General features: G+C 38.8%; 1 protein-coding gene across 2 annotated transcripts in view; it reads right to left on the bottom strand.

The window, feature by feature from the left end:
* The window catches only part of GRID1 (glutamate ionotropic receptor delta type subunit 1), a 539,323-nt gene that overhangs the window by 399,740 nt on the left and 113,465 nt on the right, over positions 1 to 26,118 (bottom strand). Inside the window, exon 1 of one of the 2 annotated variants that reach the window (XM_065670832.1) lies at positions 23,034 to 23,141. The exons of the other annotated variant lie outside the window; for it this stretch is intronic. The gene's annotated coding sequence lies outside the window, so the exon portion shown is untranslated. Of the gene's footprint in view, positions 1 to 23,033; positions 23,142 to 26,118 lie in introns of those variants that run through there. 2 annotated transcript variants of the gene reach the window in all.

The following is a 26,118-nucleotide window of genomic DNA, read 5'->3' as shown; positions in this document are numbered from 1 at the left end:
ATTCATTCAAATGTGCTTAATACAGTAGACACACATTGTTAAATGATTCCGCTTTATGGTGCTGTAGTCTTTGAGGATTGCTAATGGGATAAAAACTTCTCCTCCATTTCGGTAATTAAACCCCAGTTTTCCCTACGTCCAGGCTGAGTCAACGTTCAAATCCTACCTGCTTTCTGGCCAACGTCAAATGAACAGCCCAGGATGAAGGACCATGGAGAACACAAGCAGTTGGAAGGATTTCCTTTAAAGAGGGGAAAGCATGTAGCAAGGTAATTTCCCAGGGGTAAATGGGAAATCACCACACTTTCAGCTGATACTGTTTTCTTTGACATGTGAGTAAGTCTTGAATGTCTTCAACTTGGCACTGCATGTTTTTTAAAAAGCTAGCACTGATCGACAGTTTCACATTACATTCTCTTAATCAGTTTGCTTCTTGCTTCAGAAAATTCCTGTTACCTGATTAAACATCTTTATTTCATTAGAAGTCACACATTGTTACTCAGTCTCTGTGGATCACCCGAAGCACTCACATCAGCTTTCATTCTGTTTACTTTGCTGCTTCCATTCCCCAACACCTATATCCACATCTCTGGCCATCAGATCACTTGGCTAAAAAGGGGTACTTTTTATCTGTAACAGAAATGGGCCAGGTTCATGATGGCTTGGTAAAGTTTCTTTCTTTTCTCAGAAATTACCATAAGAAAAAGATCCTCTCTTCCTAAGTCACTACAAGAGTAGAATTGACAGAAACAGACCCATGTTTTATTATACTGAAGGAAAAAAAAAGGCAGCAAGACATTTCTATTCATTTACACCAAGTCATTAGCTGCCAAAATTGACCTCTGTTTTCAAACCACGTTTCTTCCCTACCAAATCCATTTTCATTAAGATGAAATGCTGCTTGAAGGCTTTGGATAATTTACATTTGGTAGACACAGCACATTGTCATCAAATTGTGTACAACTAACCTGAAATTAGAATGAACTAGAGAAAGGCAATTAAAGCAAGCTATCAAAGGAATAAAAAATAAATATTGATAACTCTTCAGCGAATATTTTTTTAGAACAAATACTGAAGGGCTCGCAACAGGTCTACTCAGAAAAGGCCCAATGTACACCATATAATACAGCCTATATCTGTCATTCTAAAAGCTTTCCAGGCAAGTATCTGTCTTACAATGCCAAATTTTGCTCAGGTTTTTCTCTGATGTACTCTTCAGCATCATCTATCATTGACTCTAGAACTGGATGAAACTGGATGTGCTTCTTGACTTATTAAACCTCACTGGTCAGTGCCAAAATGGACATCACTAGAGAACCTGTTCTCTGGGGTTTGCTTGGTGATTTTTGTTGGTTTTGGTTTTTAAACAACACACAGAGTGATTGTAGAACCGAGAAAGGAAACAAGTCTGCATGTACCATCTCATGGAGGATTGTCAGTAGAAAAGTATACAGGCTCCTCAACTCAACAGCTTGTTGCAAAGTCCTGAGAAGCCACTAGGGTCTTTTCATTTACTCCACAGGGGTTTGGATTAACTCTTCCAGAGCACGAGAATTCAAAGACTAGGCTCTATGTCATTACAGATTTTATGGAAAACAGCTTCCTATTCCATGTCTACAAAGCACCCAATAATGTTCTCAGTGAGTCACAGCTCTAAGATAGAAAAAGATTGTTCTCTATATCATACAACAAATGTACATGGTCTTCTTCAGGAAGAGACACATATTTCCCAGTGTTGCTCTTAAAATTGCCATTAGTTAAGGCACTGACATGATACTGGTTGTTAAACAGCATGACAAAGGGAAAAAACACAAGATTATGCCATGACTTTTGCTCATATTATGATCACTCTCCCCTTTCTGCATCTTGTTTGTAAGAGCCAAACAAGCCTTTGTACTTCATTCGCTCACATTTCAACACTAGGTCTCTTTTCTCCATTCTAATCTTTGTATTTCGCCACAGTAGCAGTCCACCTTATTTCTTTAAACTGAGCTGGGAATTTTCTTGGGGGAAACAATAGTCCTGGGCATAATGGCTAAGCACTGGGGACCCATGGGAGAAAGGGAAAAAGCAAAGCTCCATCTCAAAACAATTGGATTGATGAATTTTGAGGACAGCAAGTGGGAAGGGAACAAAAACATGCCGCTTTGCAAGAGGAGTGCAGTCAAACTCCACATGCCTCAGGGTATGGAACAAACTGAGCACAATGGACTGGATCTCTATGGTAATCAAACTGCTTTTATTCTTTTACCCAAAAGACTCATTTTAAAATATAGATGCTCAGGATGGCAGTTCTGCAGTCTTCTGTAGAAAATGTGGATCAAAAGAAAAAAAAAAAAAACACAACATAAACAACAAAAAAACCCAAGCTTTACTTACTTAAACAAAAAACTTTACAGTATAAGCATTACTAGGTCCCTGCCCACCCTCCAACAACAGCCTCACATTCAAGTGTGGGGCTGTTTCTAATTCATATCAACAAGTCATGACAATCTGAACACCTAGACCTATATAAGCTGTATTCTAAGGCAAAACCAGAGGAATATTACACCTGCGAGGATATCCTCTTGAGTTTTGACTAATTCTGCAATTTTTATAAATAATCCTAAAGTTCAGACCTGAAAGAATTATTGGCTATTATTCTTGTGTTGCTAATTAATGGGACAAACCAGTTCCTTCTCTCTAACCTTTAGCTAACTTGAGAGAACACAACTGAAATGCTAACAGAAATTTTAACAGTGGCAAGTAGCATTTTCAAGCTGATGTTATGATACACAAATATACGCATGAGTTTTATAGTTTTGAAGAAACATCTAGTACATCGAAATTTGTCACCACATTGCTTTCCTGCAGATGATTTCTACAGCTGTACATTTTCTTTCTAAACTGTACCCCTCTGAAAATGACATGGCCAGTTTCCGTAAGGAAAGAACAATTCTTTTGGTGTGTGTGATGGTTGATAGAAAAGAGATCAGTACTCTTCCCTTTACTACCCATCCCTTTATTCTTCCCTAGAAGAGGGATGAGTACTCTTCCCTTTGGAATACAGGTACTGGGTTGGCCAAGGTGTGAAAAGGTTTCCTAATTTCCACCTTGGAAGATATTAAGGGCATACTCCAGAAGACCAAGGGTCTTTCTAAGCATGTACAAGAAAACTTTTCAAACTTTTCTAAGTAAGCACTGTTCTACAATCTACCCTAAAATAACCTAATCAACTCAGCTATTCTTCTAAAGAGAGTTGACTTGAAAAGCACAAACCATAACAGTCAGCTCTACTCCTACTTCTCTTGGTTTCCTCTGGATCGAAAGATCTTGAAATATGTGAAGGTTTTGCAAATTTTCTCCACTCATAACTGAATCCCCCACCTTGCTGGGTGAGGAGTAGCACCATCAAAGTCCCCGATTTCATCAGTACAGCACCTGATCATATATATGCGTAGGCAATACTGTCCCATACTACTATATAATATGGGAGGAAACCCAGAAGTTTATTTAAGCCACAAATGTCACCTTTTTATCTTTAAACCTGTGTACTTTTAAAGGGTTTGGATGATCCATTTAGTTTGAGGGGAAAAAAAAAAAAAAAATTATCGAAAACTAAATTGTCTAAATTTCAATCAAGGATTGGGAAACTTGCGCACACCTACACCATTTGGATTTTAATCTCAAATTAATCTAATCTAACTAGTTTGAAAGATCTGCCTTCTCACACCAATTGCTTAACACAACTCTTCTATCCCGGAGTTGCAGCCTGCTGTAGGGCCATATCACTACTGGAAGTGTTTCCATACGGACTCACAAACAATTAGGACTCCTAACTGTTGACCTCTCGGCATTTAAAACACCCTCCAAAATAATTACCACAATAACAGATGTTGGGTAGAATATGCAGTTTCCAAAAGGTTCATCACACCAATTACAGCACATGATGACAACTACAGTGCAGCACTTGTATTTGATTTTGGTTTTAAATATTTTTAAGCGGCAGTTTCTGAAGTAAAGGGTTCAACCTGTTTCAACACAGACACTGATTCACATGACCTCCATAGCCAGATGGAGCTAAATCACTTCCAAGTCAAACCTGAGGAAGATCGGCATGTGGTTTAGGGCATGGGGGGGAGGGAGGGTGGGGAAGGACGGGATGTCAAGGGATGAGTTTGGGGTGGGTTTGTTTTTTTTAATTTTACACAACAAATTTTTTTCTATTCATAAAAGCAAGGCATTCAGTGAGTCTCAACTCTGCTATTTGTTGAAGGTATAGCTGACCATGGCAAGAGTAATGGAGAAACATCATGTGAGCTACAGAGATTACAGATGGCTACTCTAAATTTTAAAAGGGACACAGTCCCTTGTGTGACCCAGGCATTCAGCACACAGTTATTCCAGCAGCTCCCTGCCTCCTAGAACAAAGAGCAGAAGAAATACTCATTCATACTAAGCTCAATGAGGATGCTACCAGTACAGGTTGGGGGGTGACCTGCTGGAAAGTAGCGAAGGGGAAAGGGACCTGGGGGTCCTGGTGGATAGGAGGATGACCATGAGCCAGCAATGTGCTCTTGCGGCCAAGAAGGCTAATGGCATCTTAGGGTGCATTAGAAAGGGTGTGGTTAGTAGGTCAAGAGAGGTTCTCCTCCCCCTCTACTCAGCCTTGGTGAGGCCGCATCTGGAATATTGCGTCCAGTTCTGGGCCCCTCTGTTCAAGAAGGACAGGGAATTGCTTGAAGGAGTCCAGCGCAGAGCCACAAAGATGATTAAGGGAGTGGAACATCTCCCTTATGAGGAGAGGCTGAGGGAGCTGGGTCTCTTTAGCTTGGAGGAGACTGAGGGGTGACCTCATCAATGTTTACAAATATGTAAAGGGTGGGTGTCAGGATGATGGAGCTAGGCTAAACTGGAGCATAGGAAGTTCCACGTTAACATCAGGAAGAACTTCTTTACTGTAAGAGTGACAGAGCACTGGAACAGGTTGCCCAGGGGGGTTGTGGAGTCTCCTACACTGGAGATATTCAAGGCCCGCCTGGACAAGTTCCTGTGTGATGTACTGTAGGTTACCCTGCTCTTGCGGGGGGGTTGGACTAGATGATCTTTTGAGGTCCCTTCCAACCCTTGGGATTCTGTGATTCTGTGATTCTGTGATTCAGTTTTAAATTAAAAGGCAGAGAGGAAGAATAAATGAGGCATTAAAAATATCCTCCTTTTTCATGTAAAATAATATGATTTGTAAGGACTTGCTTTACTACTTCAAAGCTTCTCCCACAATACTTCTCTGGTTGGGTTATCTAGTCAGATGAATGGTATCCTAATACTACTGTTTATGCTGCTTCATATCATTGATTACTTGACTATCTATGCCTGTTACTAGGTATTAATTTTTGTATTTTTATTATAAATCCACAATAGATGGAGTAGGACTGACTACTGCAATTCACAGAACACCAATAATAAACCAGTAAATTAACACATGTGAACAGTGACTTTCTGCCAAGAGCTCTCAACCTCTCAAATTATTAAGTGTGAATTACAGTAACAGATAGATGAGGCAGGAAGGAAATTGTTTTAATAATGACTGAATTATGTATATTGAGAGAAGACTTAGAATCGTGATTAAGAACTGGGGCCTTTCCTTAAGGGCTGTGTAGACAAGTAAGCAAAAGCATTAGTCACCACAGCCAGAATAAAATGGATGAGTATAGATAACTGCAGGCAGTTCTTAAACAGATTTCTTTCCACAGACTACGCATAAAACTTCAAAAATTAAAGAGTTCTATAGGAATGACAGCAAAAGTAACATGCCTATTAAGAAATTGCTATTACTCTGATCCAATAAAGAACAGCATTATATACTTTCAAAGTTTTCATGCATTTTATTTTGTAATTATGCAGTAATGCTTGTTTATATGCAGAACATTGCTTGAGTTGGCATACAAATCAAACAAGGAACAATTTTTCTTTCCTAGTTAGCTATCCCAAATTCTTCCTCAGTACAAGCAACTGCAAGAGGCATGTAATTTCATTTACAAAGTGCTTTCTATGCCACATTTGCTCTGCATGCAATGCCACAGGTGCCCTTAGTGCTTCACAGACAGAACAGAAAGTCTATAGAAAGCAGACACTGTAGAAAACCTGCTCTCTTGTTTCTGAAGTCTGGAAATGCACCTGCAAGTCTGGTTTCTATGATCTATATAAAATGAAAACTGCAAGATTTACTTATTCCCACGAAGTATCTCAAAACCAGAAGTGTTTACCCTTAACAGAGTGGCACACAATTTTGTGCAAAAGCTACAAACGGAAAAACTCGAAGGCCTCAGAAATTAGCAGGTGTAAACTAACTAAATACAAAAACCTCTATGCACAAAGCCACAGCTACCACACAGCTTCAACTTCCTGAGCTAGGAGGACTTTGCTAGCCCTTCCCCAAGGAAGATCAGAACCACAGGACAAACGTAAACACGTCATGTCAAACACGTAAAAATCACAACCCTGATGCACTACAGGCTGACCCAGTAACTGAATGGTTGGGCTGTGAGAACACTACCCCTTTCCCAAAGGCACAGTTATTCAGCCTTGCTGCACAAAACAGAGGAAGACAAGACATAAGTGTGTTTGGTCATTTTTCTGACTTTGACATCTATTTTTCAGCAAACACTTTCAGAAAAGACAAACTAATGTGTACCTACAGCATCCTACACACAAGAATTATTGTACATCCCCACTGGGACACTACGTCCATCTCAGCAGTAATGAGGATGTTTCACACTCTCACCTGCTGCTCTTACACTACACTTTTCCTGCTCCTTGCTGGCACAGAAAAGAAGAAAGCTCTGGAGTATATTTGGTCTGAAATGGAAACAGAACTGATCTTCAACCTGTCCCCTATAGTTCCAGAATCATAATGTATAGAACTCAAGCAACCTATGAGCACTATGTTTTGCTCTAAATTAGATCATCCAAGAGGTGGTCCTAAACTACTGGGGCTGGGCTGATTTTTGAGGGCATTGTATGTCTGTTAATACTCAAGGGGATTGGGAGCAAAACCAAGGAATTATTATATTCTTACAACTCTATTCCAGCATCATTCTAAGTAATACCACATCAACAGGGTTTTCTTCACTGTCATGACAGGACCTCCCCTTGAAAGGTAATGAGTTGGGTTTTGGGTTTGTTTTTTTGTTTGTTTGTTTGTTTTAAATAGAAGTTATCTGCATTGTGGAAATAAATATATAAACCGTAAGCTCTTTGTACATATTGAAAAACAGGACAGAGTGCAATTCCTTCATGAAAATGTCTCTCAAATCATTAAGAAGCCTGCTACTTGAGAGAGTAACTGATAGTCCTAAAGTAGATGCACAGCTGTACAAGCACAAATCCCCTGTTTTAAATTGGACTTATCCCTCTGCTAGTCAGACAATAATTCCAATTTTGTAATTCCACTGCCCAGGCACTACATGAATTGGAAATCCTCTCACAAAAAAGTGAATTCTTTTCTGCAAGTAATGTTATGAAACAAACACATTGGCTTCTGAGCTCTTTTAAAGCAGGGATCCAGCTCCAGTAAAATAAACTGAAAGCTACATTGGCATGAAATAAAATTTTCTCTCAAATTTTCAGTCAAGTGTGACCATAGCTACCATAAGCAGATAGAAGACTGCATCAGAGAAAGTTAGAGACAGCACAACTGTACCACTCTTATCTGCCTCTGTTCAAAGGAGAGTATTTTACGGCTACAGAACCAACTCTACTACAGGGCGATAGCAACCAGCAGTACCTGGAAATTAAAGGTTTCACTTTTGGAGAGCAGGTGTTGTAAATGTATTTTTTTTGAGGTGAAAATTCTTACAGTGCCTACTGGTTTCAAATCATGAACGAGAAAGCAACTGATGGAGATATGCCTGCAGGTAAGAGCTGCCACTACTTCCCACACTTTTCCATTTTCTTTTAATATGTGACATATGAAAACAGGATATTTGTTACTAAAGAATTTATTTTCTAGTTGCTCCTTTTCAATGGAAAAACAAAAATAAGGATATCCTATTTATAAGATCACAGTTAACTACAGTTCACCACCAGCTGTGACATCATGTACTAGAAATCAGCACAGAAAGCATTTGGAAAGCTTACAGGACTTAAAACTACAGCAAGAAGAAAGGTCCCAGGAAAGGAAGCTTAAAGGAAGTCACAACTTAAAATATTTGAAAGAGCAGGAGACTTGTTCCATAATATGTAACATTTTGCAATAAGAGCCTGAAGGCTTCAAAATAGGAATGCTGGTATATATTCTATGTCTTGGACTTCAAAGAAAGTATTTATGTTGATCACTTGTGCGTATGCATGTCAAGAGCTGGTTTAGAGAAAATAGGCAAGTTCCATCTTGCACTAGCAGGTTAGAAAGAGTAAATGTATATACGGGTTCAATGAATGATAAAATCCCAGTTTCATCCTGGATGACTTAGAGCAAAGAAGCACAAGATGTCAGCAGACCATCCAAATGCGGAACAGACTGCCTGCTAAATAAAATCTGTTTGGGCTGCTGAACAAAACTAAGTTAATTTGGCATGTGGATTCCTAATGCAAGTTGCTTTTAATTCACAGAAGCTTTCTGCCAGACAAGGAAGTCTTGCTTACAAGGCATCTGCAGGGTACTGGGACAGAATGCAGATTCAAATATGCTTCATTCTTCTTCACGAAAATTCCCCAAAATGTGCATTGCACTGGAAAAAAACAGAGCAGCATGCCATCTGGAAGTTCACGGTAGCATAGATGCAAATAATTAGAGTTCAGACTTGCAATGAGAATCCATTCCTTTTCTCCCAGGGGATCTCCACAGTTTTATTTCCTCTAACTAAATGCAGCTAGACACCTGAAAGCTTGCGAATCAATGCAACAAGCAAGGCTAACCCTGACAACAAGCAGTCTGAGGCTTGTGGGGATTTTTTTTCCCTAGAGCTCCCAAGTCTAGCCCTGCTGCCCCATTATGAGACTGCAGCTGATCCACCTTGAGCAGCTTGCATAATTGCATCTTGGCAAGAAGACAAGACTGGCTTCTTGTCTGTACATCAGCATGGCTAGAGGATACATCAAACCTCCTAATGCACAAGACCAAACTCTCCTTCCACTGTCCCCCTTCAGGTAAGCAAGTAAGAGGGCAGAGGGTTGGGATCAAGCTTTAAGAAGGACACATAAGAGGGTCACCAACAGGAGTAGCATTGCTTCCATACTGCAGAGCACATTTTCAACCTATACAGTGCTGCTGAAGAGTTTTACATCAATATCTATATTTAAGGATTTCCCTTCTGACTCCTTTAAAATAGAATTTTAAAATTAAAAAGCAAAAAAATATTAATGTGGCACCATGGTGACTTCAGTGTGCACAGATTCCACAATTTAAGACCTTCAGCATATAGAGATCTTTGTGATTATCACTGTCCCAAGGCCTACACACATACATACTTGAGCAGCCTGTTTGATTCAGTTTCCTAGTAACAGTGCCTTTCTCTGCCTTAGCAGTTATGCAATTATTCCCATTAGCTTGTGACCCAATGAAAAGCTAAGATGATGTAAATGAATATGACACAGTCCATCCTCTTTTTTCTTAATTCTTCTGGGATTACCAAGTACAGGCTGCAAGGGTTTCAGAGTAGAATAATTTAGCAATTCAATCTAGGTTTTTTAGACTTACAAATCCTGCTGCGTGGTAATGAAGACAGCAAGATGGATCAAGAAAGCTAAAGTAGAACCAGTTCTTATAAAAAGCAAAACAATTATACTGAATTTTACTTTCATAGCTAACATTTGAAATGCCCAAATAGAAAAACTGATAACCACTACACTCTGAAAAAAGTGTGTAAATCATGTTTCCAATATGCATGACCCTGCATTTAATTAAAACCAAAGGCAATAATTAACTGTGTGTTAAAGAGCAATTTATAAAGTTCTGGAGTTGAAGAGCTATACAATGAATATGTACTGACTTCTGCATGCTAAGTCATGCACAATTTCAACAGGCTTAAAATGGAGATGTATGCACTTTCAGCTTTAAGAGGCTTTAACAAACAATCGTTCCTCTTTTTCACAAGCTTCATTTGCAAGGTTTGATGCACTTTTCATTCTCCATTCATAGAATAGTTAGGATTAGAAAGGACCTCAAGATCACCTAGTTCCAACCCGCCTGCCATGGGCAGGGACACCTCACACTAAATCATCTTACCCAAGGCTTCATCCAACCTGGCCTTGAACACTGCCAGGGATGGAGCACTCACAACCTCCCTGGGCAACCGATTCCAGCGCCTCACCACCCTAACAGGAAAGAATTTCCTCCTTATATCCAATCTAAACTTCCCCTGTTTAAGTTTGAACCCGTTACCTGTTACTAAAGTCCCTAACAAAGAGACCCTCCCCAGCATCCTTATAGGCCCCCCTTCAGGTACTGGAAGGCTGCTATGAGGTCTCCACGCAGCCTTCTCTTCTCCAGGCTGAACAGCCCCAACTTTCTCAGCCTATCTTCATACAGGAGGTGCTCCAGTCCCCTGATCATCCTCGTGGCCCTCCTCTGGACTTGTTCCAGCAGTTCCATGTCCTTTTTTCAATTAGTGATCTCCTTTACCAGTGAGGTTGATGTTACCTCATTCCCATGAATACTCTTGACACACTCCTTTTGTATTTTCTACAGAAATCTTTCACCACCCACCATCAGCTCTGTTACATCTAATCTAAATCCTGTCCAGTAAAAACCAGCTCTGTACTTCGAGAACCAGAATTCTGCAGGAAGGAAGGGTATGAGAAGTCTTGCTTTTCAAATCTTAACCTCTACTGCAGTAGTAGAATGAGCACAAACATTTCCAAGGAGAATTATTTTTAAAATTAGGTATTTTTCAAGCCTTGTAAGAAAGGGCATTCATCACGATTTAGTAAGAAGAGAAAAATAAAAAAGTAGTAACAGTCTCTTTAATAAAACAATACAAAGAGCCAGTGAAATGGAAGGAGGCGGGGGGGGGGGGGATCCTCATTGTATGAGATTATACAAACAGATCTTGAAGCAATTTAAAACAGTACTAATAACCCTGCTCTGAAAAGGAACAAACAGAGTGATGGCAAAGCAACTTGGACATGCACTGGACAACAGAAGTAGCAGGGACAAAGCTGAAGAGGCCTCCAGGGTCTGTATCTGGTATTCTGCTTGCTAAACTACCCCAACCAGTTCTCACTACTGTAATACTGTAACTCTGATAAATGGTATTTATGAATTGAAGTCTTCAACAGATTAAACTGTTAAAGTAAAATAACAAAGGAAGAAATACATAGTAAACCAAATACTGTAAAAGAATGGAGTAAACTTTCCCAACTCTCGTTACACAGCATACAGCATGAGACGGACAAATGCTTTCCCAGAGTGAGGCGAGAACCAAAGTAAACACTGCATTGTCAATTGACAGATTTAGGAATTAGTCTATGAATCCAGGGAGGCTGCACTTGAATCACTCAGAGCTACACAAAACTTCTGTTTTCCCAAAATGTCTTTGTAATAGTTGACCAAAACAACTTTCTGTGAGTAATCAGCTAGTCAGGGAGCTATCTTCAAGGAATTTAGGTGAACTGTAAGCTACACTGAGAGGACTGCTAGATTACCTGCTAAAGACAATGTAGCTGCATCAAAAACTTGTTTTACTGTTTGGCTTCTCTACCTTTTTTCTTTTCAACACCACACCACTGGCACAGCACTGTGAAGTATTGTCATAGATACGCCTTTTAGCCTTTTCGCCTTTTAGGACATGGAGATGTCCTAAAAGAGATATCATTGGTGGCTCTGAGTAATACTTTACTGCAAAGGGGAAGACAGAATAACAGGAATAAAGAGGTCTCTTGTTTAAAAAAAAAAGGGAAGAATTCTTACAGTATTTTAAAATCTGATTACTCTATGATGGAGATCACAGAGAGATCCCTTTGCATGAGTCTTTAGGTCCATCTCTAAAGCACTTTGCCTTTATCCACCAGGCATCACGTCTAATTATTAAACTTCCTGGACTTCCAATTCTACTTGCTGCACGGTGACTTCCTGCTGACATCCTTTCAACATCAATTTCCTGATACATTACCAATTCTTTGCCAGCCAAGAGGCAACTTTCAGACAGTGAAACTGAGTACTGAGCAACTCACAGCATTCTGAGAGGGAATTTGAAATAAAATTTGAAGGATGAGGAATTTAAAGAGAGAAAATATTTTCTTACATCTGTTTTAAGAAGTTAGGTTTTGTTTTGATGTGGTAGACATGGAATAATAGTTAACAGTGACTGCAGAAGTCAAGCAGAATTATTGTTAGACTTTTTGCCTCCACATAGCTTCTCAAAGAAAATATTTTGAGATGACAGAAAATAAAAGAGAGGACAATAAGCATTAAAAAAAAAAAAAACCAAACAAACAAAAAACAAACAAACATGTAGCTTGCTTTAGAGTACCACAGGAAAAGCTCACACTTACTAATCCCATTTTTATGGTTCTATACCTAATAAATATTGCAATAGCAGGTATGGCTCCATCATCTGCTCCATACAGGTAGGGAAGAGTCAGAGCATGCAGTGGCAAATTCACTGCAACTGAAATCTTTTAACAGCTGAGAAGCTGGGAAGTATAGACACTACTAAGGTGGGTGGGCTTGGCTCCCTCATGCTAGGTTTCTGCCTGAAAGCTTTACCTCTGAACACAACTTGCAGGGAATGAAATTACTACTTTGAAGAAAGGTAGAGACCATAGCTCTCTCCAAGCATAATCCCAATCTTCCTGATGGAAGAGCTTTCATGACAAGTTAACTACAAGTTTTAGCTTTAAGCAGACCCTCAAAAAGGCTTCCAAAAGCCTTTTTCTATTCTTTTTGGTATACTTTCTCAGAACAGAACTTCTTATGCTTTTATAAAGAACAGCAAGACACACCACAACCATACTTATTGTAGAAACAGAAGTACATCAGACTAATTGGCCACCTTCAGGCACTGAAAGAGATGAGCATTTGAAATAAACATAAGGTTAAGAAAACGAGAAGTAATTAACCTTTCTGGCTCATCTGTCTCCCTCTGATTGCAACTGGACATGCAGCTTTGTCACATCAATAAAAAAAAAATAACTGATACATTTACTGGTACTTTCATCAACTCAGTATTCTTCAATGTTCTCTCTGAGATGAAAATAAAGCATAATCCTGTTCTGAACCATCACCAGCATGGATGTGAGAATAGAGAGTCTATTTGCAAAAGGCAAGATCCATCAAAAAAATGAATTCCTTATTATAGGAAGAGCTTTTGTGTCACATCTCAGTAACTGGCACAGGTGCATATCCATGAAAAATGTGCTGCAATAGCCATTTTTGAACCAATGTTCTCTCTATAAAGTAACAATACGTTTGGAAATAGGGAACTCAGCTTTTATCTACCCAACCCCTTGATTTATTTATTTTTTTAATCCAGATCAGTCATACCTGGCTGATTCACTGCAGGAACAGATTAGATCACCAAGAGCCAGAGGTAGTTTTGGGTGGAAATCTGATGAAGACTATCATTCAGGTACAGGCTTGCAATGAAATCCAAGTAAGAGCACTATCATTTAAATCATAGCAGGAGGAAAGAAGAAAAAATAGAAATACCTCTGGTTTTTTGAGCATAATATCAACATACAATCCTCTTGTATAGTCCTTCATTTTACTACCCTTGTGCTTCGTTTTTCCATGATGTCAACAGAAGACTCCTTTCATTAGAAACTACTTTACTTACATGTGACCAAATCTTCTTCTGACTGAGAAAGAAGAAAAATCAACAAACTTGTCCTGTGTCACAGTGATGTGCTGAGTACAATCCACTGCACAACCCCAATTTTAGGTGGGAAAAACACCACCACGAGCAGCCAAAAATTTCTGAGCTAGTTACTTGATTTCATTGTCAACTTCAGTATACAGGCTGGGGAAGCCCACCCACAACTGGATGAGTGATCCTTCAAACGTTCACCCAGAGGAGCAGGACAGCAGTTAGCCGGTATAATTAGTAGTTGCGAGTCAAGGCCAAGAAGTTCCAATCACAAAACCAGATTTCTTCTTGGAAAAGAAAGTCAGAGACCTGTGAACTACACATAATCCTCCAGTCTTCTAACAAGCAAGTGCTAAAGAGCTTTTAACAACTGAAGCCAAACGCACTTGTTCAAACTACCTAAACCCTATTCCTATTGTGCTGAGAAGGAACTAGAACTCCTATGAGTATTTTCACACTGCAATACAGAGAAGTCCTTTTTTCTTTAGTATCCTCTTTATCTTAGGTAACAATGACATTGCAAGTGTACCCAGTGGCAAGAAGCATAGGATTCCATATACATCCAGAATCCTTCCACTTTGACTCTTGGACGTTTTATACCTCCCCACCACCCAGTGACAATCATTTACGATTTGTCATATGAAAGCCTGTCAAATGAAAATTTATTCTCCATCAAAGAAAGCATGACCAGCAGACTGAGGTGATTCTCCCCCTCTGCTCTTGCAAGATCCCACCTGCAGTACTGCATTCAGCTCTGGGGCCCCCAACATAAGAAGGGCATGAAACTGCTTTAGCAAGTACAGACAAGGGCCACGAAGATGATCAGAAGGCTGCAACACCTCTCCTGTGAAGACAGGTTGAGTTGGGCTTGCTCAGCCTAGAGAAGAGAAGGCTCTGGAAAGGCCTTAGAGCAGCTTCCAGTACCTAAAGGGGGCCACAAGAAAGCTGGAGGGGGAATTTTTAAAAGGGTATGTAGGGATAGGACAAGTGGGAATGGTTTTGAACTGAAAAAGGGGAGGTTTAGGCTAAATATAGGGAAGACTTCATTTTACAATATGGGTGGCCATACATTGAAATAGATTGCCCAGGCAGGTAGTAAATGTCCCATCCCTGGAAGTGTTCAAGGCCAGGTTGGATGGGGCTTTGAACAACCTGGTCTAGTGGAAGGTGTCCCTGCCCATGGCAGCGGGGATTGGAACTGGATGATCTTTAAGGTCCCTTTCAACCCAAACCATGCTATGATTACCATATAAACTCCATTAATTATCAGGAATCCCTACACATTTACACAAATGAAGATTTCTGGAAAATACAAGTCCTTTTCAAACTAATAAAGATACCTGATCTGAACTGCATGTAAACTCTAGTGTTCTCAAGCTTTAGTTTTCCTGTCCAAAAAGAGACAGTGATGTTGTCCTGGAGATCACAGCCACTGCTTTTGCATGCCTTCCTGCATCACACACACAATGGAAAGATCAATGCTCTGCCTGCAGTGCGAAAACAAATAGTGACAGCAGGATTGCCAGGCTTTAAAGAGAAAAACTTGACAGTACTATTTAAAAAAAAAAAAACAAACACTTTTTTTTTTGTTATAGGTCACTACTTTGAATTTTGTCCAAGTCAACACCACACAAAGGTGATTAGCATCTGATGCCTGATCTTGTGAGGTGCTAAATGACTTCAAGCTCTGACAATTAGCAGAATCTCACCAACATCCATCTCCAGAGGCTTCCTTGACATGTCTGGAAAGGGTGGGCATTTGCATTTAACTGCTCTGAGCACAAATCCATAGAAAAGCACCCTAATCATAGCAGTCACCTTTATATCCAGCTCTCCATAAAGAAGCCAAGAACTCCAGCAAGTAAATGACATTGTCAGTCCCGCAGCTATTCACCAAGGCCTGAGTCAGCTCATTTACAAAACTTCAAGACTGCACCTTTATCTTCTTTGCAGGATTTGATTTTCCCTTTGACAAATCAAGGTATTTTTACAGAAGGCAAAAGTTAATGCAATAAAAACTAATAAAGCAAAAAAATAACACCACCTTATAAGTAAAAGGATATAGGGTAAGTGAACCTAGGAACTGCAAAGAAAATATCAGATTCTATTGCTGCAAGTGAGAGCAGGAGTTTCTATTCAACCAACACAGGAAGGCAAAAGGCAAGAATCCTAGTTTTGATGAGTTAAAACATTTAGGCTTCTGTTAGTATTCATAACTCCTTTCTGCATATATCATTCCAACGGAGGCAACATCCCTACTAACATTTCTAACACTCCTAATGCCTGAAAAGATTCACAGATTTTTACAGTGTTTTTTTATTCCAGTATTTAGTTTTCGCCTGGACCCAGATTTGAAAATAAATAAATACTGTTCTCAGCTACAAAGAGATCAGATTCAGTCTTGCTCCACTTACAGGTCACAGCTTTAACATCATAAAACCCCACTCCCCAGACACATGAGTTACAATCTGTAACATTTTTATAGCTCATGAAGCTGGTTTAGACTGCTTTTATGAGATGTTTTAAAATTTATAAATTTTCATTTTCCTCTCCCTTGGAGTCCAGTTATTAATGAAGAGAGCTTTTATAGGTAGCAGGAAACAAGCAAATGATCAGATTAAAAACAAACAGAAAAAAATCCCATAGAATATTTCAACTCCTCCATTTCATAAAAGAGGATCCTTATGGTGAATAAATTACAGTGTGGTATGACAAATGGTTTAATCATTCAGTATACCTTTGGAAACTTCAGAATCCAATCCATGTAAAGCCTATGTTACATACAATATGACATCAACATTAAAACTCATTTCGAGTATATAGTTCAGATTAAAAAAAACTTTAGAACATTTTAATAAATAGGTTTTAATTGTTACACAAAAAATTCTAAAGAATCTGAAATTTAACAGAAAAGTTGAATCTCTAACAGTTTAAGCCAGGTTGGATGGGGCTTTGAGCAATCTCCAATGAAACATATCCCTGCCCATGGCAGTGGGGCTGGAATTAGATGATCTTTAAGGCCCCTTCCAACCGAAACCATTACTAATGCATAGTAATAAGAATAAAACTCACACAAACTCAAAATGTCTTTGTTCCAACATTTAGAATGGTTTCTCTCTTACTCTCTTCTTGCTTTGGTATTTAAAATACTTGAACTAAGTAGCAAAGGTTATTTATGCAGGAAGGAGGACAAATACCAACAAAGAACTACTGTGCTCCAAATATTCTTTATGCAGCCTAGTAAGAAAGTACCACTACAGAGATTCAACTTGGATCAAACCAGCTCTAAGATATATGATAGATTAGGATCTTTAATTTATCATACATTTTCCTTGGAGGGATTTACAATTTTGTAATAAATATTTTACTATTAATAACATGTAGTCTCCAGATCAGTTTAAGATAAAATATCTTGAAGAATGAATCTTTGTAGTTGAAAATTATGCATTTTTCTTTTTAGCTTCCTTGGGTTTATCATCCTAGCTACCTTATTTTACTATGGCAGCATTCACCTCTATCTTTTACGGCATTCTTTTTAAAAAAACATTTCAACAAATATAGAGATACTAGAAATGTCTTGTTTCTGAATATGGGAAATAACACTGACTATAATTATTACCTGGAAAAAAAAAAAAGGCAAAAAAAACCTGGAGCAACTTACCTTTATATTTATCTTTCAATAAAGAACTTAAAAGCCATTTTTAAGTAAGTTGCAGGCAATTCTCCAAAGCTGTATTTTCAAATTAAACTGAATAGCTTAAGCCATGTCACACATCCCTAATCAAACCCAGTAGTTTTAAAGGACAGGTTTTCTCAGTAAAAGAAAATAGACTCAGCATTTGAAAAAGATAGACCATAGCATTCATGCAAATATGCAAATGCATTTTTGTAACAATTGCACGAAGCTGGACCAACTATCATCAACAAACGTTGGAAATGCAGTCAGAAGATACTGAAGAAAATATTTCCGATTCAGTGACATATCTTTAAGAAAAATTAACTAAAAGAGAAGTCAATCTCCAACAAAACGTATAACATAACTGCTTTCTTAAAACAAAAAACAAACAAACACCCCCCCTCAAAAAAAAAAAAAAAAGGCAAAGAAAGCTTTACATAAGGTCACGACTTGCATGCCTGCTCAGCAACTGGACAAATACTTCATGGACTATCCTAGAGGGCATTGTGGATGAGGTCTTCAATCTACCAAAACACCTCTCATTCAGTTTAAAGAACAGAAATAAGATTTAAACACATAAGTCTGTGAATTCATTACCCAAAGGCCCAATTAAATTTGCATTATTCATATTCCTTGAACAAAGATGACAATCACATGTTACAAGTTATTAATTGCCTTACCAAAAGACAGAAATGTAACTGTAAATAATTGCATGTTGAGTCAGATATCAGTGTGTTCTCCCTGAAGCATGCTAAACAGCTTTCAGAACCATAGTCTAAGTGTTTAACTCATTGCAAAGCTAGTATCTTCCATGGTGACTGCTGAGGGACCACATAAATTTAAACACAATTCTGAAAGTACCCAAGAAAAACCCTTGCTTCCTTCAGAGCAGATCATACAGCAAATATTAGTATCTGGTTGTCTTCTTTCCACAATCACCGTCAGACACCTATCGCAGATGAAAAACTGCAATTATCAATATCTCAATGTTAACTCCCCAAGAACAAAAAAGTTATGCAGAACATTACAATTCAGCTTCAAATATTCTATCCAAGACTTAATAGGTTGGACATAAAGCACAAATTATAAATACAGCTTGCAGGTTCTTAGAACACGCCAGTTCACAGCATATAACAGCTGGATGGTTTACATTCCAGGGTCTGTTAAACTCCCGAGTACTTTATCAGACAATTTGGCATCCAACACGCCAAGATTTCACTTTGAAACATTTGTAAACTGCCTCATGCTTTGTTCCATGAAATGATAAGAAGCTCGGTAGCTCTCCTAATGCTTTATGAGGCAGTTAGCCTTCCTGTGGCTTGAATAATAAATACATCAGTACTACAGAAACACTTATGACTTCAGTGTCTTCCAAAAAATTAAAAACTTAATCCTCTTCAACCAAGTCCACTATGAAATACTAGTAAGTCATCTTTATTATAAATGCAAAGTATTTCTCCAGCTACATTTTCCTTCCAAAGGACAAAACTATTTTGTTTGTAGTTTAACTAATGTCATTCAACAACAAATAGCACAAAAGGCTTCTTCTCTCTCCATCTAATTCCATGACCAATTGTCACACAGATCAAATACAGAATTTCTGTAAGAAGTTGTTATCAACAATACATTACTTTGAAGTAGGGCAACATTTAGCACATCTACTTTTATTGCTTCAAGTAATGTTGTTCAAATATTCCCAAATTAAATGTAGCAAGATGATCAACCAAAAAGCTTAATTAACTAAAGATATGCCATCTCAGATATGCTGTCTGTACAAATCAGACGTTGCAGTCCACTTACTGCTTTAACAGAACACACTTTCTAAAATTTACTTTTCTGAAAGCAAGCGTAAGTCTCCAGTGTTCAGGGCAGGAAGGTGTAACAAGTAGTTCTTTGAGTAGCATAACTAGTCAAATGTCATCTCCCATGGATTTGTGACCTGACAGTAGCTGATTCAGGAAACTAAAGCACAAACTGTTTCAGCAAATACAATGGTTTCCATAGGCAAGCAGCATACAAAACTGTCCACCTGTCTAGAATTGCTGTTGTGGTAAAAACAAGGAAACACCTCCTCCAGCCACAGGGGCTTCTTCACAGCAGGGAATGCTAAAAGCATCTCCCCAGACCAGCTACCTTTTCTTTGATTTCACCATCTTGCCAAGCTCACCTGAAATTAGACAAGACTAGAAACTACAAGACTAGAAACTGCAAGGGAAAAGGAAATACACATGCAAGCACAGTTTCCTTTGGAAAACAAGACAAGATGGTAAATGTAATATGAAAAGTTTCTCTTAGCTACTAAGAAGCATAGAGCACAGCATAATTAGAAAGCAGAAACATCTATGCTGCGTCTTATACAAGTTCTCAAAGTTTTTTTAAATTTCATATTTATATAAATGTATCGCTATATGCAAACCTAAATGTCTCTGAATATATGCACATATAAAAGGCAAACCAAGGTATAGTGTTCTCCCTTTGGGCTATTTTACCTCTGGGAAAAAAGGAAAAAAAGAAAGAAAAAACAACACCACCACCACCACCACAACAACAAAAATCCTACCAGAAAAAACAGCTGTCACATGCAAGAAAAAAATGCTAAGCAGAAAAAAGTAAGACAAAAGGAACCCTTTTAAAGAAAGGAATCGAGACTGAATTACTTTGTCCAAGAATCACTATTCCATATTTTACTTTCTTAATAATTGGTAACATCCTATGTTATGAGACAAAAAAAAAGAAACCAGAAAATTTAGTTCTGCATCAAAAATGCATCATTCATGAATGTATGTTATTGTAACTTCTAGTGAGGATACATAGTTCTACATTTTGATTGACAGTACTTTCATCTAGTAGTCCCTTCACAGCTTTCATGTTACTTTATGAAATCTCTTGCAAAAGACCTACAAAAAAATGGTAATAGCATGGGTGTATGTGATTTTTCCAGTACGCTTGACTCCCATTATCCCCTAGGGAAAATAGCTTTTCGGCATCGCAAAAGTTATAGTCCAGCCTCAGCACAAGGACACCAGGCATATCAAACCATAAGAAGGTTTGGCATGCTCTCAAGCTAGAAACAACATGCAAAAATCACAGTCCATCTTTGTGGATAAACAGTGGCAAGGAAGGAGAAATGGCACACTATCCCCCACAGTCACAATAAAACATTTATGTTTCAGAATGTATTCCTACATTCTCTGGAATATCATGAGTTGACTATTGGGGTTTTAGGTTGTTTGTTTTTTGGTTTTTGTTGGTTTTTTTTCAAGAAAGCAAAGGGAACTTTTTATTATTTTTCCCTTATGAATAATGCAGTTACAAGAAAACCTTGGGAAATCATAATTCCATGGCTAAAATCAATCATATTTTTAGGTATCTGTCAGTTCAAAGCACAGCTCATCACTAAATTCAACTTGCTTATACAAGCATCTAAGTATGTCATGCCCCAACTTCTGGAGAGGACAGCTTCTGGTAACTCTAACCTCTTGTGCTAGAGTGTAACTAAGAATCCACTGTTAATATAGTGCCCTAGTTGGAATGTGGCATGCCCCAGTGACACCTGATGCTTAACCTTGAAATTCTGCATAAATCCAGCAGTGCAGACATTAAGTCATAGAATTCAAGAGTGAAGAGAGCGGAAGTCTCAAACATACCTTTATAATATCTGAATAAACAAATTCCCTTCACTTTCTTACTTGAGGCAATACAAAGAAACGCCTGGCTTATTTCAATAAATGGAGTTTATTTCTCCTTCTCCAAAGAGATTTCCACTCTGGGTCTAAAGCAGGAATGACTTCAGTTTATCAGAAGCCAAAGGTTTGACTGGAGTTCTGAAAGGCAGCCTGCAGACCATGCACTATTTATTAATTTTTTTGTTTATTATTTCTTCCTTTTTCCCCTCCCAGAATTACATAGGGCTGGATTTCGATAGCAGTAAACTTGTTCAATGGAAAAAAACAATACTTTGTAGCAGGCAACTAGTGCAGGCATCCCTGACAACTGCATCACTCCTTCCACTGTTCTGGAAGGATGTATTTTTGAAAGGCAAAGCAACCCATTCTACCACACCAGAGACAGCTAACAATGGTACAAGCTTTCTCATTATTAGTGGCACTTCAGTTAAGAGTGATAACAGTGATGAAAGTTTATGGTTGATAAGGCAACATATAAGCAGTGCATATGAATAGTGGGGAGTAAAGTAATCAACGGATTACATTTCCATATGTACACCTTTGAGATGTGAATCAGTCATCCAAAGTGTGAGAATAAAATAGAAACTTCTCTAGATTAACTAGTGGGACTAAAAGTAATCCTTCACAACTGGATACGTACATGCTAGCGCACTTCACGGAGCTCAAAGAATGCAACCTAAGAGTGCATTTATAGACTGGCAGTTTAAGAACACTGAGCTCTCTTCCAGCTGATAAGACGTCTCACAGTTTTTACAGGCCAGCCTCTGAAATAAATCCTTGTAATTCAAAATGTGCAATTAGCATTCACAAAAGGTGAAACAGCTCCCACCAAACGAGAGCAAACCATACCACAGAGCAGTTAACTCAGCAGCCTTTGCAACAAGTTAATGAAAAAAACTTCCCTTTACTAACAGTCAGCAATTAAGACCCTTGAGTGTACACCTTGTTTCATTTCAAACCCCTGTAATTTGTATGTGTAAGGTATCTAGGAGAGGAAGAATGAAAATGAAGCGTCTGTAAAAGGCAACAGGATTCAGCCAGTGCTTGAAGAAATTTGGTCTTAGCTTCCTAATACCAGACCAATTGCAGTCAAATTTTTCAAATCCCCCTCTTAAATATACATCCTCTAGTTTTCTAAAAGGAATATTGTTACAAAAAGAGAACCATGCATACCAATGTATTGTTTCTTACATCCACTGCACTGCTAAGAATAAGACTTTGCTGATTGCCTTTTACACTCACTTTTCACAAGTGAAAAGGGTTTCATTAAAGAAACAGGAGAGAATCAAACCACAGAGCACAGCATGCAGTATCTGCCACCCAGCATAAACACAGGTAAGCCAATCCAAATTTCTGGTATACATCCTTCACAGCCTGTACTGTCCATTTGAGTTCCATAACCTAACACACAAAAATCTTCATCTCATTCTAGTTACTAACAGCAAAGAGCCAATGCAAAAGCCAAGCTGCACTAAATCAAACAATATGCAAATCTAATGAAATATACCTAAAAAGAATATATATAATCACTGAACATGCTTTGAGCTACCTTTTGCAGTTACAATAGTTATCTCTCCATGACTCCCATACACCCAACATACCTAAATATCAGGTAAGTAGCAATCCAATAGCTCCCTGCCCAAATCAATTGCTAGGTCTGAAATACAGACAGATTTTTTTTCAGTCTTCTAATTTACGTTTGAGTTTTTGCACCCCAAATACTTTCTATGCATCAATCTTTTCACTTTAAGGTAGTCCTAAAAAGGACTTATGCCCTGCCCAGCTCATAAACATAATTCAAGTTTCCAAAAATACACAAACATGTATGCTCACAATAAGCAAAAACGACCCAATATAAAAAAACAATAAGTGAGACTTATTTGTTACCTCCATAGATGATCTATATCATCAACTTCTAAAATTCAGAAGTCCTGTCTGAACACTGTTGCTCAAAAGTAGACCTTCAGCAAACCACCACCTCTGGAGCACACACCACTTCCTGCTCCCAGCAAAGCCACCCCCACCCAGGTGTTGCAAATTCCCTTTCAAAAGATCCCTCACAGCTGCCTCTCCTTGCTGCTCACAAAGCACACATGTGCCCAAGACTCTACTTTCTAAAGTTGTCTGCTGGTTCCTACATGCACTCCCCAAGTGCCCTGCATTTCTACGATATGTGTAAAGCTGATAGAAACCATAGAACAATGGTGGATTCAAGGCATACGCCAAAAAAAAGTGAAACTTTCTGCTTGACCCTACTACTGCTGAATGCAGTGGTAACTCTCCCCCTTTATTTCAATGTAACAAGGTCAGTTTTCCTGCTGGCGAACTGTGATATTTCAGTGTTCAGAAAGGAAAGTATTAGTAGAAAAGAGGCAGGTTTCTGTCCCACAGTGATGGGAGCAATAGGTCTTTTCACTACCAGACAGACAGTTCAAACAGAAGACCTGTTGCAGATGCAAAATCTCAACAGAAGAAAATATCATTAGCCCAAACAACTGAGTATCCACATCTTTAAGAGAGGCAGAACTGCAGAAGTTTCACTACGGACCTTGCTAAAAGCAGTATCAAGACTATTTTTTCCTTCAAGAAGTCATATTCTCTTCTCCACTGAATCAACATAATGAACAGCGAGGCAATAACCACTCATTTACTCTATAGCATCCTAAAAAATGTCTGTAAAATATTTCTAATGGTTTTCCTAAATATCATTTTTTCCTCAATACTAGTTTTTAAAGATGTAAGAAAGATAATGGAACTTTTCACGAAGGGATGGAAACACAACCTGCACAACATGAAAGTCTTGGTAAATCGATAATGCCAATTAAATGCAAGCAGTTATTTACTCTTTACATCTGAAAGTTCAGTTTTTCAAGTTTGTCAGATTCAATAAACACGATCCATTAGATGATGGAGAAAATGAACCCTGCTACATGCAAGTAATATGAAAAATTTATTTGAGATGCTGGATTTCATCTCAAAAACGTGGCCTTTTTCCAGGGGGAAGAAGTAAAAAGTACCACCATTTGCTTTAGCAGAAGACATACTTCATTTGGATATGTTGTTCTTCATATGTAGCTAGCTTTTACTTAACTCTCAAAATTGAAACCTATACTGTACCATCTTCATCTCTGTACAAACATAACTGTAATCATACATAATTCAATAATTGTGTCAAGAGATTCTGAAAATAATAGCAAGTAAAATAATAAATATTTCATGTAATAAATAATAAATATATGGGTAGATGTTGACTTCATGCAGAATGAGCTTGAGAAAGACATGATGCATTGGCTTCATCCATCAGTAGTCCAGGGAGACGTTAGAAATATAAAATACCCAAAGAAAGGGGTATTAATTTCTTCTTCCTGTGTGGATATGTAAGCACAGAATCACAGAATCACAGAATCCCAAGGGTTGGAAGGGACCTAAAAAGATCATCTAGTCCAACCCCCCTGCAAGAGCAGGGTAACCTACAGTACATCACACAGGAACTTGTCCAGGCGGGCCTTGAATATCTCCAGTGTAGGAGACTCCACAACCCCCCTGGGCAACCTGTTCCAGTGCTCTGTCACTCTTACAGTAAAGAAGTTCTTCCTGATGTTAACGTGGAACTTCCTATGTTCCAGTTTACACCCATTGCCCCTTGTCCTATCACTGGATATCACTGAAAAAAGCCTAGCTCCATCATCCTGACACCTACCCTTTACATATTTGTAAACATTGATGAGGTCACCCCTCAGTCTCCTCTTCTCCAAGCTAAAGAGACCCAGCTCCCTCAGCCTCTCCTCATAAGGGAGATGTTCCACTCCCTTAATCATCTTTGTGGCTCTGCACTGGACTCCTTCAAGCAATTCCCTGTCCTTCTTGAACAGAGGGGCCCAGAACTGGACGCAATATTCCAGATGCGGCCTCACCAAGGCTGAGTAGAGGGGGAGGAGAACCTCTCTTGACCTACTAACCACTCCCTTTCTAATGCACCCAAAGATGCCATTTGCCTTCTTGGCCACAAGAGCACATTGCTGGCTCATGGTCATCCTCCTATCCACCAGCACCCCCAGGTCCCTTTCCCGTTCCCTACTTTCCAGCAGGTCAACCCCCAACCTGTACTGGTACATGGGGTTGTTCTTCCCCAGATGCAAGACTCTACACTTGCCCTTGTTAAATTTCATCAAGTTTCTCCCCGCCCAACTCTCCAGCCTGTCCAGGTCTCGCTGAATGGCAGCACAGTCCTCTGGTGTGTCAGCCACTCCTCCCAGTTTTGTGTCATCAGCGAACTTGCTGAGGGTGCACTCAGTTCCCTCATCCAGGTCATTGATGAAAATATTAAACAGCACCGGTCCCAGCACCGACCCCTGAGGAACTCCACTAGTCACAGACCTCCAGCTAGATTCTGCGCCATTGACCACAACTCTCTGCCTTCTTCCTAGATCTCTGGCTCAAGAAGTTCTGCATCTTTGAAACAGCCAACACTACGAAACCCTTTGAAGGCTGTGTAAGCACTGTTCTCTCCATTTCACAGAAGAAAAAAATGTGTTAAGATATTGAAAAAAAAAGACAAAGACAAAAGGACCAACAGACATGCTTTGAAGGGGCCTAACTCCAAAGAAAGGACTAAAGGTGGGTAGAGTGAGAAAATTTTGGTCAGGGCAACAAAGAATAAAATCTGGTTTCTAGCTGTGCCTCCACAATAAGCCTGGCAACTCCTTAGAAACTACTTTTGTCTTCTTTTGTGAGCTCATTATCTATAGGAAAATTATCTGCTCTCTAAAGGTAGGGGAGAGTCAATTCATTTATATTTTTTAAAATGTACTGGGAATTGAGGTTGCAGTGCCACAAAATTAGAAGCTTTATAATAAACTTTGATGCAGTCATGACAAGGATGCTGTTTCATTAATACTAGACAACACTTATCCAAAGTAGGGCATAATATAAAATTCTCCTAAAGAGCCCACAATCTAAAAACCTTGATCCA

This window comes from Lathamus discolor, chromosome 3 (genome assembly GCF_037157495.1).
Source record: "Lathamus discolor isolate bLatDis1 chromosome 3, bLatDis1.hap1, whole genome shotgun sequence".
NCBI lineage: Eukaryota > Metazoa > Chordata > Aves > Psittaciformes > Psittacidae > Lathamus > Lathamus discolor.
This window is presented reverse-complemented; position numbering and strand designations above follow the sequence as displayed.